Source organism: Loxodonta africana, chromosome 9 (genome assembly GCF_030014295.1).
Source record: "Loxodonta africana isolate mLoxAfr1 chromosome 9, mLoxAfr1.hap2, whole genome shotgun sequence".
In the NCBI taxonomy this organism is placed as follows: domain Eukaryota; kingdom Metazoa; phylum Chordata; class Mammalia; order Proboscidea; family Elephantidae; genus Loxodonta; species Loxodonta africana.
Genome location: NC_087350.1, coordinates 69,102,224 through 69,115,026, shown reverse-complemented (window position 1 = coordinate 69,115,026; position 12,803 = coordinate 69,102,224).

Here is a 12,803-nt window from a genome sequence, read left to right as displayed (position 1 = left end):
GTCCCTGGAGAAGAACATCATGCTTGGCAGAGTACAGGGTCAGCGGAAAAGAGGAAGACCCTCAACGAGGTGGATTGACACAGTGGCTGCAACAATGAGCTCAAGCATAACAACCATTGTAAGGATGGCGCAGGACTGGGCAGTGCTTCGTTCTGTTGTGTGTAGGGTCGCTATGAGTTGGAACTGACTCGATGGCACCTAACAACAACAACAACATATTGAAGTTCATACTTTGGCTCTTGTGGACTTGTTTTAATTTTCTTCAGCTTCAGCTTGAACTTGCATAGGAGCAACTGATCGTCTGGTTTGTATTTGGCCCCTGGCCTTGTTCTGAGTGATGATATTGAGGTTCTTGCATTGCCTCTTTCCACAAATGTAACTGATTTGATTCCTGTGTATTCCATCCAGCAAGGTCCACATATATAAAATATATATATATATATATATATATATAAAAGTTGAATAAAGGTGTTTACAGATTTTTTTTTTTTAAGTCATTGGTCTTGCAAAATGCTATCGTGGGATCTCCAGCATCATTTCTGTCATCAAGGCCATATTTTCCAAATACTGATCCTTCTTCTTTGCAGCCACAGCAGAACTTGATAAATGTTTGTTGAATGGCAAATGCCGGTCTGGTGACTAAAGATCACCGTGGCTCAGTTCTCTTTTTTGCCTTGACTCATCCCCCCTGCCGTCTGCCAAGAACTGTTTCATGCTCAGCCTGGTTCCTTTCTCAAACTAAGAGGGACATTCAGAAGGCTGGCTGGCATCTGGTAGGAGGCCATTCTTTGTCACCTGAGGAGACAGGCAGTAATGGACAGGCAGACTCTGAAAAGAGACTCTGAAAAGAGAGCTGAGACATGGGAACTGAGGGTAGAAATCAGTCATGGAAGCCACTACTGGGGAGAGTATGGGCACATTTAGAGGGAGGGGCTCAACAGTGCCAGCTGACTGGCACCTTTGGCAGCAGGAGATCCTTATTTTAGCAATGCCTCTGAGCTTATGCAAGTATCACTTGGGTTAGAGAAGTAACAAGTTGAGGCATGCTAGCCACACAATTCAATAAGGCAGAAATGTCGGGCAAGAGACAGGGATGAAGGTTATGGATTTAGAAAGTGATAGATGGTAAAAAGGCCATGAAAATTTTTTTATGATCATTTTTTAAAATATATTTTCCCTGAGAAAAAAGCAAAATATTTCAACTGCAGTGAGCATGAAGACTCACAAAGAAAGACTACTGGAGAGTGCAGGCAGAGATGCGTCACTGAGGAGAGGAAGGGTACGTATTGGCGGGATAGTCTGCCATGCCAGCCTCTTCCATATATTCTCTCTAATCCACCCAACAGCCCTCCACAGCTGAGGTTGGTATCCTTATTTTAATGAAAAAGAAACTGACACTCAGGTTTTTTAAGTGATTCACCCAGACCCACAACACTAATGAATTTCAGAGCTGGGAATTATCTGTCCAAAGGACAATCATTCTACTGAGTCACGCTGCCCATGAGTCTCCCTGGTTTATAAATTAGTTTTCAACATAAATTTTATCTACATATTCCAGCAAAAGTCAGAAGGATAGGATCTTGGAGTGAATCTTTAATTTAAGGAGTGTTCTGGGAATACTTCCAGTCAGCTTTTCGTATTGGAGAGTGTCGCCAAGAGTGGCCTGGTTGCCCAGTCCATGGCTCTATTTTCCTTGGTCTTTGTGCAGCTTAAGATCCCATCGACCCCACCTCTCCTCTTGGTTGGCTCCACTGCCACCAGCCAGCATCCAACCTTGCTCTATCTCAGAAACTGATGCAAAAATCTCCTACTTGTTCTCCTTGCTCGAGGCTTTCCTCTCCCCTCTCCAGTCCATCCTTCAACATAGAAACCAGAGTGATTTTCCCAAAGCCTGGCTCTGCCTCATGTCACAACTTTGCACTCAAATACAGAAGGGCTACCTACTGCTTGCTTAGGAACCCTGGGGGAGCAGTGGCTAAGTGCTTGGCTGCTAACTGAGGACGGTGGTTCAAACCTACCAGTCGTTCCATGGCAGAAAGATGTGGCAGTCTGCTTCCGTAAAGATTACAGCCTTGGAAACCCTATAGGGCAGCTCTACTCTGTCCTATAGGATCACTATGAGTTAGAATCAACTCGGTGGCAGTGGGTTTGGTTTTTGTTTTGTTTTGTTTTGCTACCTCTTGCTGGTCATATTGAGTCTAGTTCTGTGGTCCGCCATTCAATGACCTCTGTAATTCTCTCAATCTCCAACCTGTCACCTTCAGTCAGTCAGAACTGATTAGTTACTGATTTCTAAACATTGCCTGCTCTGTCTCACCTCTGTGTCTTCTAAGAGTGAGTTTTCTTAAGGTTAATTATCAAAATATTACTGAAACTTTAAGCATTAGACGAATAAGCCCCTTTTCCTAATTCTGCACCCTTTCCCCTTTGCACTGAATACAGTAACTAAAAAAATGATTTTTGATCAAGCATTTCTTATGCATTCTTTCACATATTTATGGAGCTCTACTGTGTCCTGAGTTGGAATCGACTCAGCAGCAAAGGAGTTTTACTGTGTGCCAGACCCTGTGCTAGACAATGGACAACTGTTGGGCTGAATGGCAGGAAACTGAGCTATTACTATCTGGATAGAAATATTAGTGCTTAAGTCTCTTCCTGTATTGCAGTTAGCTAACATCTGTAGAGAACTTTACAGATTAAAAAGCATCTTCTTCATGTCCATGTTCTCAGTTGATCTACAGCACAAGCTGGTGAAGATATGAAAGTTGGAGGGTGTTACACCCATTTTAGAGATGAGAAGCTAAGGCTCAGAAGATTTGAGTGACTTGTCTTAGATCACGTAACCACGAATTAATGGAATGGCTTTGAATCCAAATCTCTTAAATTCAAATTGTTCATGCTTTTCAATCTGTCAATTTCTACAAAACTTGAAGTACATGTCTTTCTTTTACTTTTTCTTAAAATCAATTTTCACTTTTTTAACTAAATAATACATAAACATGATTATTAAAACATCAAATACTGTTAAAGATCTTATAACAAAGAAGAGCAATCTTTTATCTCTCCTTCTGTATTCCCTGGTTCTGACCCCATATTCAGGTATTCAACTACCTTAACTGGTATTTAAGCTATACTTCTGAATAATATTTGTATTATATCAATTTTAGACATTATCTGTTGAGCCGAATGTTATTTATTGACATTATCATAATACGGTAATTGAGGAATTCGTTCTCACACACCACTCACTATCCTAGTAGTTTTGAAGTGGCATCTCATTGTGGTTTTGATTTACATGTCCCTAATGGGGAAACCCTGGTGATATAGTGGTTAAGAGTTCAGCTGCTAACCAGTTTGAATCCACCACGGGCTCCTTGGAAACTCTATGGGGCAGTACTACTCTGTCCTAGAGTCATTATGAGTCAGAATCGACTCGACGGTGCTTTTTTTTTTTTTTTTGGAATGGCTAATGGTGTTGATCGTATTTTCATGTGTTTATTGACCATTTTGTATTAAAAAAAAGTCTATTAAGATTCTTTGCCCATTTTTAAACTGGTTATTTGTTTATTGTTGACAACTTTTTATATTTTGTAAGTATTCTGAAGACATGTCCTGTATCAGATGTATGATTTACAAATATTTTTTCCTATTCTGTGGGTTGTCTTTTCACTTTCTAGATAATGTTCTTAAAAGCACAGAAGTTTTTCATTCTGCATTGCACTTTGAAGAGTGGCATCTGGGGTCTTAATCGCTAGCAAGTAGCCATCTAAGATGCATCAATTGGTCTCAACCCACCTGGATCAAAGGAGAATGAAGAACGCCGAGGACACAAGGTGATTACGAACCCAAGAGACAAAAAGGGCCACATGAACCAGAGACTGCATCATCCTGAGACCAGAAGAACTAGATGGTGCCCAGCTACAACTGATGACTGCCCTGACAGGCAACACAACAGAGAACCCCTGAGGGTGCAGGAGATCAGTGGGATGCAGACCCCAAATTCTCATAAGACCAGACTTAATGGTCTGAGACTAGAAGGACCCTGGTGGTCATGGTCCCCAGACCTTCTGTTGGCCCAGGAGAGGAACCAATCCCAAAGCCAACTCTTCAGACATGGATTGGACAGGACAACGGGTTGGAGAGGGATGCTGGTGAGGAGTGAGCTTCTTGGATCAGGTGGACACTTGAGACTACGATGGCATCTCCTGCCTGGAGGAGAGATGAGAGGGTGGAGAAGGTTAGAAGCTGGAAAAATGTACACAAAAAGAGAGAGTGGAGGGAGATTGTGGGCTGTCTCATTAGGGGGGAGTAATTGGGAGCATGTAAAAAAAAAAGTAGCAAGGTGTATATTGGTTTTTGTGTGAGAGACTGACTTGATTTGTAAACTTTCACTTAAAGCTCAATAAAAATTATTTTTAAAAAAGCACAAAAGTTTTTAATTTTAATGAAGTCCAATTTTTTTTTCTTTTTAAATTTCTTCTTGTTGTTATATGTGGCAAGAAAACATAATAGAATATGAATTTGTGTTTACCATATGATAAGAAGTAGGAAAGAATGTGTCTGGAGTACGTGTTCCCTCTCCTGAGGAAGTTATTAAAGACTTCTTTGTTTCAACCCTGCGAGGGAAAATCACCTAGAAGATACTCCCACACCTACCCCCACCCTCAGGACTTTGTTTGAGGAATTTATTGAGGGAGGATGGTGTTTTGGATGGAGAAGGAGGCAGGACAGCCTACAAAGGAAATGAAGGTTATCATTCTAGAGCCTGGGTAGGTAGGTTCCTGCTGTGGAGGTCCCACAGGAACAAGAACTTATGGGGCATCCTGAGAAATGCTAGCACTCTACATGAATGCTACTGTATTGACCACTGAGAGTCAAGGCCTCAGATCCACTGCAAAATAGCCCAATGCCCACACTGACCATAATGGGAAAGAGTTCCCAGACACATGTTTATTTTTACATGTCAGTGAATAGTTATGGACTGAAGAGTAAATTCTCTCATTTGTCAAACTCCATGGAAAACCCCTGGATCTTTCTAAATTGCCTAGAAAGAAGACAGAGCTTGTTCCTATTTACCTTGCTGAAGTAGTGGTTTGCTTCTTGAACCTCAGTGTTGGGAGCAAATTCTTATCTATATGTACGCAACTCTAGAAAGTTTTTATCAGTATCCTCATATTTCAGATGATGAAACATGATGCCCCTCCAAAAAGAGGTTAAATAGTTACCCAAATCAAGATATCACTGCAAGTTGGCCTGAGCTCAGAAACCATGGTGGAACAATTACACTATGCTACCTTACCAAAAAATAATTATTAAAAAAAAAAAAAGAAGGCTATTTGTTACCAAGCGATTGCTTTATGCCAGGTGCTGGGCCAGATGATTGATTGACTTATATAATCTCCAACCTTTACAAGAAACTTTCACGGAAGATCTTACTTTTTAAATGTATCTCATCTAAGATAAAGCAGAAAAATGAGAACCGTTTTGGTAGTCGATAGAACTAGTGTCTAGCCACAACTCTGTAATTTCTTCATCTGTGAAATGAGAATAGCAAAACTTGCCTTTCGATATTAGTGAATGAAGCATTGAATGAGGTATTGGAAATAGCAGGACTTTATTAACTGTAAAATGATGTGCACACATGGACCTCGCCTTCTATTGAGATTGCAGTCTATACTGGTCATCTCAACTGAGAGCCTCTCTCTAGCAGTTACCAGGATACGGAGACATACATTACAACGCAGAGGGGACCAGGACACCAAGAGTTGGACACCGGGCTTGGAAACTGATTGTTTACATTTGTTTGCAGTCTCCTTGAAGCAGAGGTTAGGTCATAGCTCTTCTGGTCCTGGCAAAGTCAACTGGAAACTGCTAATGGCCAGTCATTCCATCTGATTGCTTCTTTCCAACCCTTCCCTGTATTTGGAGAAGCCAAACAAACAAGATGCGCTTCCATTACCACTCCAAGGAATCTCCCTTTGGAGGCTCTTCCAGGCAGCAGAAAGGCTGCAGATACATGTATGCAGACCAGCATAAGGCTCAGAGAGTGATTTCCCTGTAGAAATCAGTCCTGCGGAAGGTCCAAAGAGAGTTGCTTTGCAGGTGTCTGTACTCAGATGACATCAAGGCATTTGTCTGTGCTCTGAGGTTTCTGCTTGGCAGCCAGATTTGCTCAGGACAAGCTGCTAATCCAGACTTGTGAAGGAGGGGCCTAAGGTATTTGTCAGAATCACCACACTCAGCCTCACTGGATTCTCAGGGTAGCATCTCTGTAGAACCCAAAAAATATCCAGGCCAGTTTCTGAGCACAGATTGGCAGCCAGGCTTTGTCTAAGGTGTTGGGGGTTTCAGGGAAAATGTAGGAAACCACGTGGTCCATTGTCTTAGGTATCTGTTGTTGCTATAACAGAAATACCACAAGTGGGTGGCTTCAACAAAGAGAAATTTACTCTATCATAGTCCAGTAGGCTACAATCCAAATTCAGGGTGTCAGCTCCAGGGGAAGGCTCTCTCTCTCTGTCAGCTCTGGAAGAAGGTCCTTGTCATCAATCTTCCCCTGGACTACGAGCGTCTCTGCGCAGGAACCTCAGGTGCAAAGGACATACTCTTCTCTCGGCACTCCTTTCTTAGCGTATGAGATCCCCATGTCTCTCTGCTCACTTTTCTCTTTTATGTCTCAAAAGAGATTGGATTAAGATACTATCTAATCTTGTAGATCCCATCAATATAACTGCCACTAATCCATTTCATTACATCATAGCAATAGGATTTACAACACATAGGGAAATCACATCAAATGACAAAATGGTAGACAATCATATAATACTGGGAAACATGACCTAGCCAAGTTGACAGATATTTTGGGGGGACACAATTCAAGCCATGACATCCATCAGTATTGAGAAGAGTACCTGGGAAAGAAAGCATTTGTGGGACCAAATAAGCACCATGAGGATAGAGATCTGTCTTTTATTCTGTGTTTATTCTGTACTCCAAGGTACTTGACAATGCCTGGTACATATTGATACCCAATAAATACTAGTGGGTAACTGAGTGAATGAGTATTTCAGCTGTGAGTGGGTTGGTCTTATTTGCTGTAAGCCTTTGTGGAATTTAACAAAACCTTCTTATGGAGGAATTAATTCTGCACTAACTCAAAATTTTTTTTTCTCAACAAGAATTATGATGCCAGATGTGAAGGAAGAAATAGCCCTAGGTATGGAACCAAAAGTTCTGTGTCTGAATCCTGACTCTTCTCCTAACTAGTTGTGTGGCCATAGAGAAGTCACTTCAGGGTTTTGAACATGAATTTCCTTCTCTGAGAACTTAGAGTAATAATTCCTACCTCATAAAGCTTTTCTTTGAAAATTATATGAAAAAATGTGTGTGATTTGCCAGTACAGTTTCTGGGAGGTAGCAGTTAAGAGCACACACTCTGTCATCAGAGTGTGTTCAGGTCTTGGGTCTGCCACTTACCAGCTGAGTGTCCTTGGTCTAGTTATTTAATCTTTCTAAGACTAGTCCTCATCTCTAAAAAGAGGAAAGCAATCATATCAATCCCATTGGGTTAAAGGGAATATGAAGGCAAAACACTTAACATACTGTCTAGAACATGGCAAGCACTTAGTTAATCATATTAATAGAAAGTGGAAACAATTTCTCATTTGCATTTTTGCCTTTGATAAGATCTCCAGTGGTTACTGTTTCTTAAAAGACACTTCTCTTTTTTTTTCATGAACTTTAAAGAACATAGCGTCTCCAACCCATTGAGTTTCACTACAGAATTTTAATGTCAGCATTTTATTCTTTGCATTTTCCCTTCTCTTGCTTCTTTTGGAACAGAACCATTAAAATATCAAAGATTTTATAAACTGTATAACATTCTCTGCCCTTCCCCAGATCTACAGGATATAATCCAATTTCATGATGCAATTAAGAAAGAAAAGTAAACCAAAGGACACCTATCACGCTGTAGCTCCATGTGGCTATTTCTCTAGTATGATACCACAGAGAATTCTCAAATCAGACAGGGTTTTGTGCTTTGGTTTTCTCATCTGTCAAAAGGGGATTCCTGACTCACGATATTGGGGTGAGGCTCAAAATACCTGGCAAATATGGGAAAGCTTTTTAACCGGAGAAAGGTTGAGAATGCAGACACTATGATGTGGTCCCCAGAGCAAATTCTTCATGCGCCCTTCTTCTGGGCCACTTGAGAATGAAATACTCAGTAAGGATCCTCCCCTTTCCTGCTTAATGAATCATCCATAGCTAACAGAAAATTTATGGTTTCTTCTTCTACCCTGATTTCTGCCTATATGGATTTGCAGTATTTCCATGATCCCCTTCCTTCCACTAACATCTCCCCTTCTTATTCTGATGCAAAGAGGCTGCTCACAGAAATTCTGGAGGTTTTGTGCTAGATAGTTATATACACCTGCTGCTTTGCCATTTTAATGACTGCCACCTGGCATTCCCATAGGAAAGATCGTTCTGGCAAGAGAAGACCCCTCGTGCACAAACATCTCACTCCATCATTTATCATTTTCCTCTTACTTCCTGTGAATCCCTGGGGAGTGCTTGGATGAATCTCTTGGTTAGAGGTTGAGAGCAGCAGGGCCTGGAGGGCCCATAGCTACAGCAGGCTACTGTCTTGGCCACACAGGGTTCAAGACTGAGAGGATTACCTAAGCAAGGTTTCCTGCAGGCAAGCCTGGATGCAAACACCAGTTGTCTGTGTGCAAATAGCAAATCCATAGGTTCCAATATTCAAGATCAAGTTCAGGGTGTAAAGCTGGCTAAAACAACTTTGGAGCAGAATGGAAGGTTTAAGGCTGGGTTGACTAATAGGTGACATATTTCAGTCTTGTAACAGTGTTCTAGAGCATTCCACTGGGAAGAATTCCAAAGTCACATCAAGCTTAACAGAAAATCTTGTTATAAAGATTAGTGATGTTTGTCATAGACTTGGGAAGAGGGGTCTAGTAGCACTGTGCCCATAAATTTATCATCTTTGTTCTAAGTCAATTGTTGACTGCAAGGGCATCCTTGCTTTGTTTTCGTACATCAGTGGGTGTATAGCCCAAGCTATTCAAGCTGGCTTAAAATATCTAAGGCAAAGTGGAGAAAGGGTTGATCTAAAGATGTTGAGAAGGGAAACTTTTGTAGTGATGTGGATGGTTCACAGGCATGAGTGACTGAGAAAGAGCTATACCCCCTTTCATTTTCTTCTCCATTGTCTTACCAACCACCTTGCAGGAAGTTTATCAATACAACCCATTTGCTACATAAAAAAGTGCCAAGCACATGATTTTGTCTTTCCTCATAAGTCAGCTCATTAAATTCACATAACAAGTTTGTACACATGAAGTTCAGAGAGGGGAGTGGTTCTCCCAAGGTCATTCTGCCCAAAAAAGCCAAGCCCTTCAGCTTCTTTCTACATGGGGCTGACTTTTTGGTGTGACCCACTGCAAGTCAGAGGAGAGGAGAGGAGAAGCAGCCGTAACACAGACAACACCTTGGTTTCTCAAAACTGCCCTGTCTGGGCAGAACTCATGTCCTCAGTCTCCCCCTGGATCACCAGGCAACTCCTCAGCCCTTACACTCTGAGCCAGAACAATTACCCCCTGCACAGGATGTATGAACTCTGTGAGTGTGGTCATACCTGTTTCTGTTCAGCTTGTGTCCCCGATGCTGTGGACTGCCTCATCTGGGGCTGGTCTACTCTCCAAGGGCCAGGCCTTGGCCTAAAGATCAGGGAGACACAGCTCCAGTGAACAGCAACTAGCTCAGCTATATAAAAGGAAGCCTGGTCAAAATAACATGGACCTCTCACAAAGGGACAGGGCTCAACACTGTGGAAAGCCTACAGTGTTGCTGTCTGACTGATCCTCATAGTTCATGAGTTGATCAGAAGACAAAATATGATCCTCACAGAATTGAGAATCCAGATATAAATCCATCCACGTATGAGCAGCTGATATGTGACAAAGGACCAGTGTCAGTCAATTGGGGAAATAATAGTCTTTTTAACAAATGGTGCTGGCATACCTGGATATCCATTTGCAAAAGAATGAAACAGGACCCATACCTCACACCATGCACAAAAACTAACTCCAAGTGGATCAAAGACCTAAACATAAAGACTAAAACGATAAAAATCTTGGAAGAAAAAATAGGATCTACCCTAGGAGCCCTAATACAGGGCATAAACAGAATACAAAACATTACCAAAAATGATGAAGAGAAACCCGATAACTGGGAGCTCCTAAAAATCAAACACCTATGCTCATCTAAAGACTTCACCAAAAGAGTAAAAAGACCACCTACAGACTGGGAAAGAATATTCAGCTATGACATCTCAGACCAGCGCCTGATCTCTAAAATCTACATGATTCTGTCAAAACTCAACCACAAAAAGACAAACAACCCAATCAAGAAGTGGGCAAAGGATATGAACACACATTTCACTAAAGAAGATATTCAGGCAGCCAACAGATACATGAGAAAATGCTCTCGATCATTAGTCATTAGAGAAATGCAAATTAAAACTACGATGAGATTCCATCTGACACCAACTAGACTGGCATTAATTCAAAAATCACAAAATAATAAATGTTGGAGAGGCTGCGGAGAGACTGGAACTCTCATACACTGCTGGTGGGATTGTAAAATGGTACAACCACTGTGGAAATCCATCTGGCGTTATCTTAAACAGTTAGAAATAGAACTACCATACAAACCAGAAATCCCACTCCTCGGAATATACCCTAAAAATACAAGACCCTTCACACAAACAGATATATGCACACCCATGTTTATTGCAGCTCTGTTTACAATAGCAAAAAGCTGGAAGCAACCAAGATGTCCATCAACGGACGAATGGGTAAATAAATTGTGGTATATTCACACAATGGAATACTACGCATCGATAAAGAACAGTGACGAATCTCTGAAACATTTCATAACATGGAGGAATCTGGAAGGCATTATGCTGAGCGAAATGAGTCAGTTGCAAAAGGACAAATATTGTATAAGACCACTATTATAAGATCTTGAGGAATAGAAAAAATGGAAAAGAACACATACTTTTGTGGTTACAAAGGGGGGAGGGAGGGAGGGAGGGAGGGAGAGGGCTTTTTATTGATCAATCTGTAGATGGGAACTGCTTTGGGTGAAGGGAAAGACAACACTCAAAACAAGGAAGGTCAGCCTAATTGGACAGGATTAAAAGTAAAGAGGTTTCCGAGATAAAATGAAAGCTTCAAAGGATAGCGAAGCAGGGGCTGGGGTCTGGGGAACTTGGTTTGAGAGGACTTCTAAATCAATGGGCAAAACAATTCTATTATGAAAACACTCTGCATCCCACTTTGAATTGTGGCACCTGGGGTCCTAAATGCCAACAAGCAGCCATCTAAAATACATTAATTGGTCTCAACCCACCGGGAGCAAAGGCAAAGGAAGAACACCAAGGTCACACGACAACTAAGAACCCAAGAGACAGAAAGGGCCACTTGAACCAGAGACCTACAATATCCTGAGACCAGAAGAACAAGTTGGTGCCCGGCCACAATCGATGTCTGCCCTGTCAGGGAGCACAAGAGACAACTCCTGAGGGAGCAGGAGACCAATGGGATACAGACCCCAAATTCTCATTAAAAGACCACACCTAATGGTATGATTGCGACTAGAGGAATCCCAGAGACAATGCTCCCCAGAACTTCTGATGGCACAGGACAGGAACCAACCCCGAAGACAAATCATCAGGCATGAAAAGGACTGGTCAGTGGGGGGGAGAGAGATACTGATGAAGAGCGAGCTAATTAAATCAGGTGGACACGGGAGAGTGTGTTGGCAACTCTTGACTGGAGGGGGGATGGGAAGATAGAGAGAGATGGAAGAAGGTAAAATTGGCACGAAACGAGAGACTGTAAGGGCTGACTCAATAGGGGGAGAGCAAGTGGGAGAAGGGAGTAAGATGTATGTAAACCTACATGTGACAGACTGATTGGAATGGTAAATGTTCACTTGAAGCTTAATAAAAATTTAAAAAAAAAAAAAAAAAAAATATGATCCTCATTTGGTAAGTGAAGGACCTCAGGCTCCCAGATGTAAGATGACTTTTCTGAGGTCAGACGCCTAGTAAGTGAAAGCACTAGACACAAGCCTGGGTTTTCTAGCTCCAGACCAAAGAACTTTTCTATGCCCCACACTGGCCCTGAGAGTATCAGAGACATGCCTTGCCTTTTTGGACCTGAGGCAGAATGTGCCTCTTCTAATCTCTCCTTAAGAATAATGGTTACCATTTGCTGTATCCCTACTATTTTTCCAGATACTATTTCATATCTAAGTTCATTCTTTATCGTGAGGAAGAAATAATTTCACCACTCGCCTGTCAGTTTGTCATACGGTGGTGGCTTGAGTGTTGCTGTGAAGCTGGAAGGTATGCCACTGGCATTTCAAATACCAGAAGGGATGCCCATGGTGGACAGGTTTCAGCGGAGCTTCCAGGCTAAGACAGACTAGGAAGAAGGACCTGGAGATCTACTTCTAAAAAAATCATCCAGTGAAAACCTTATGAATAGCAACAGAACGTTGTCTGATAAAGTGTGGGAATACGAGCCCCTCAGCTTGGAAAGCACTCAAGATATGACTGGGGAAGAGCTGCCTCCTCAAAGTAGAGTTGAACTTAATGATGTGGATGGAGTAAAGCTTTCGGGATCTTCATTTACTGATGTGGCACAACTCAAAATGAGAAGAAACAGCTGTAAACATCCTTTGATAATCAGAATGTGAGATGTATGAAG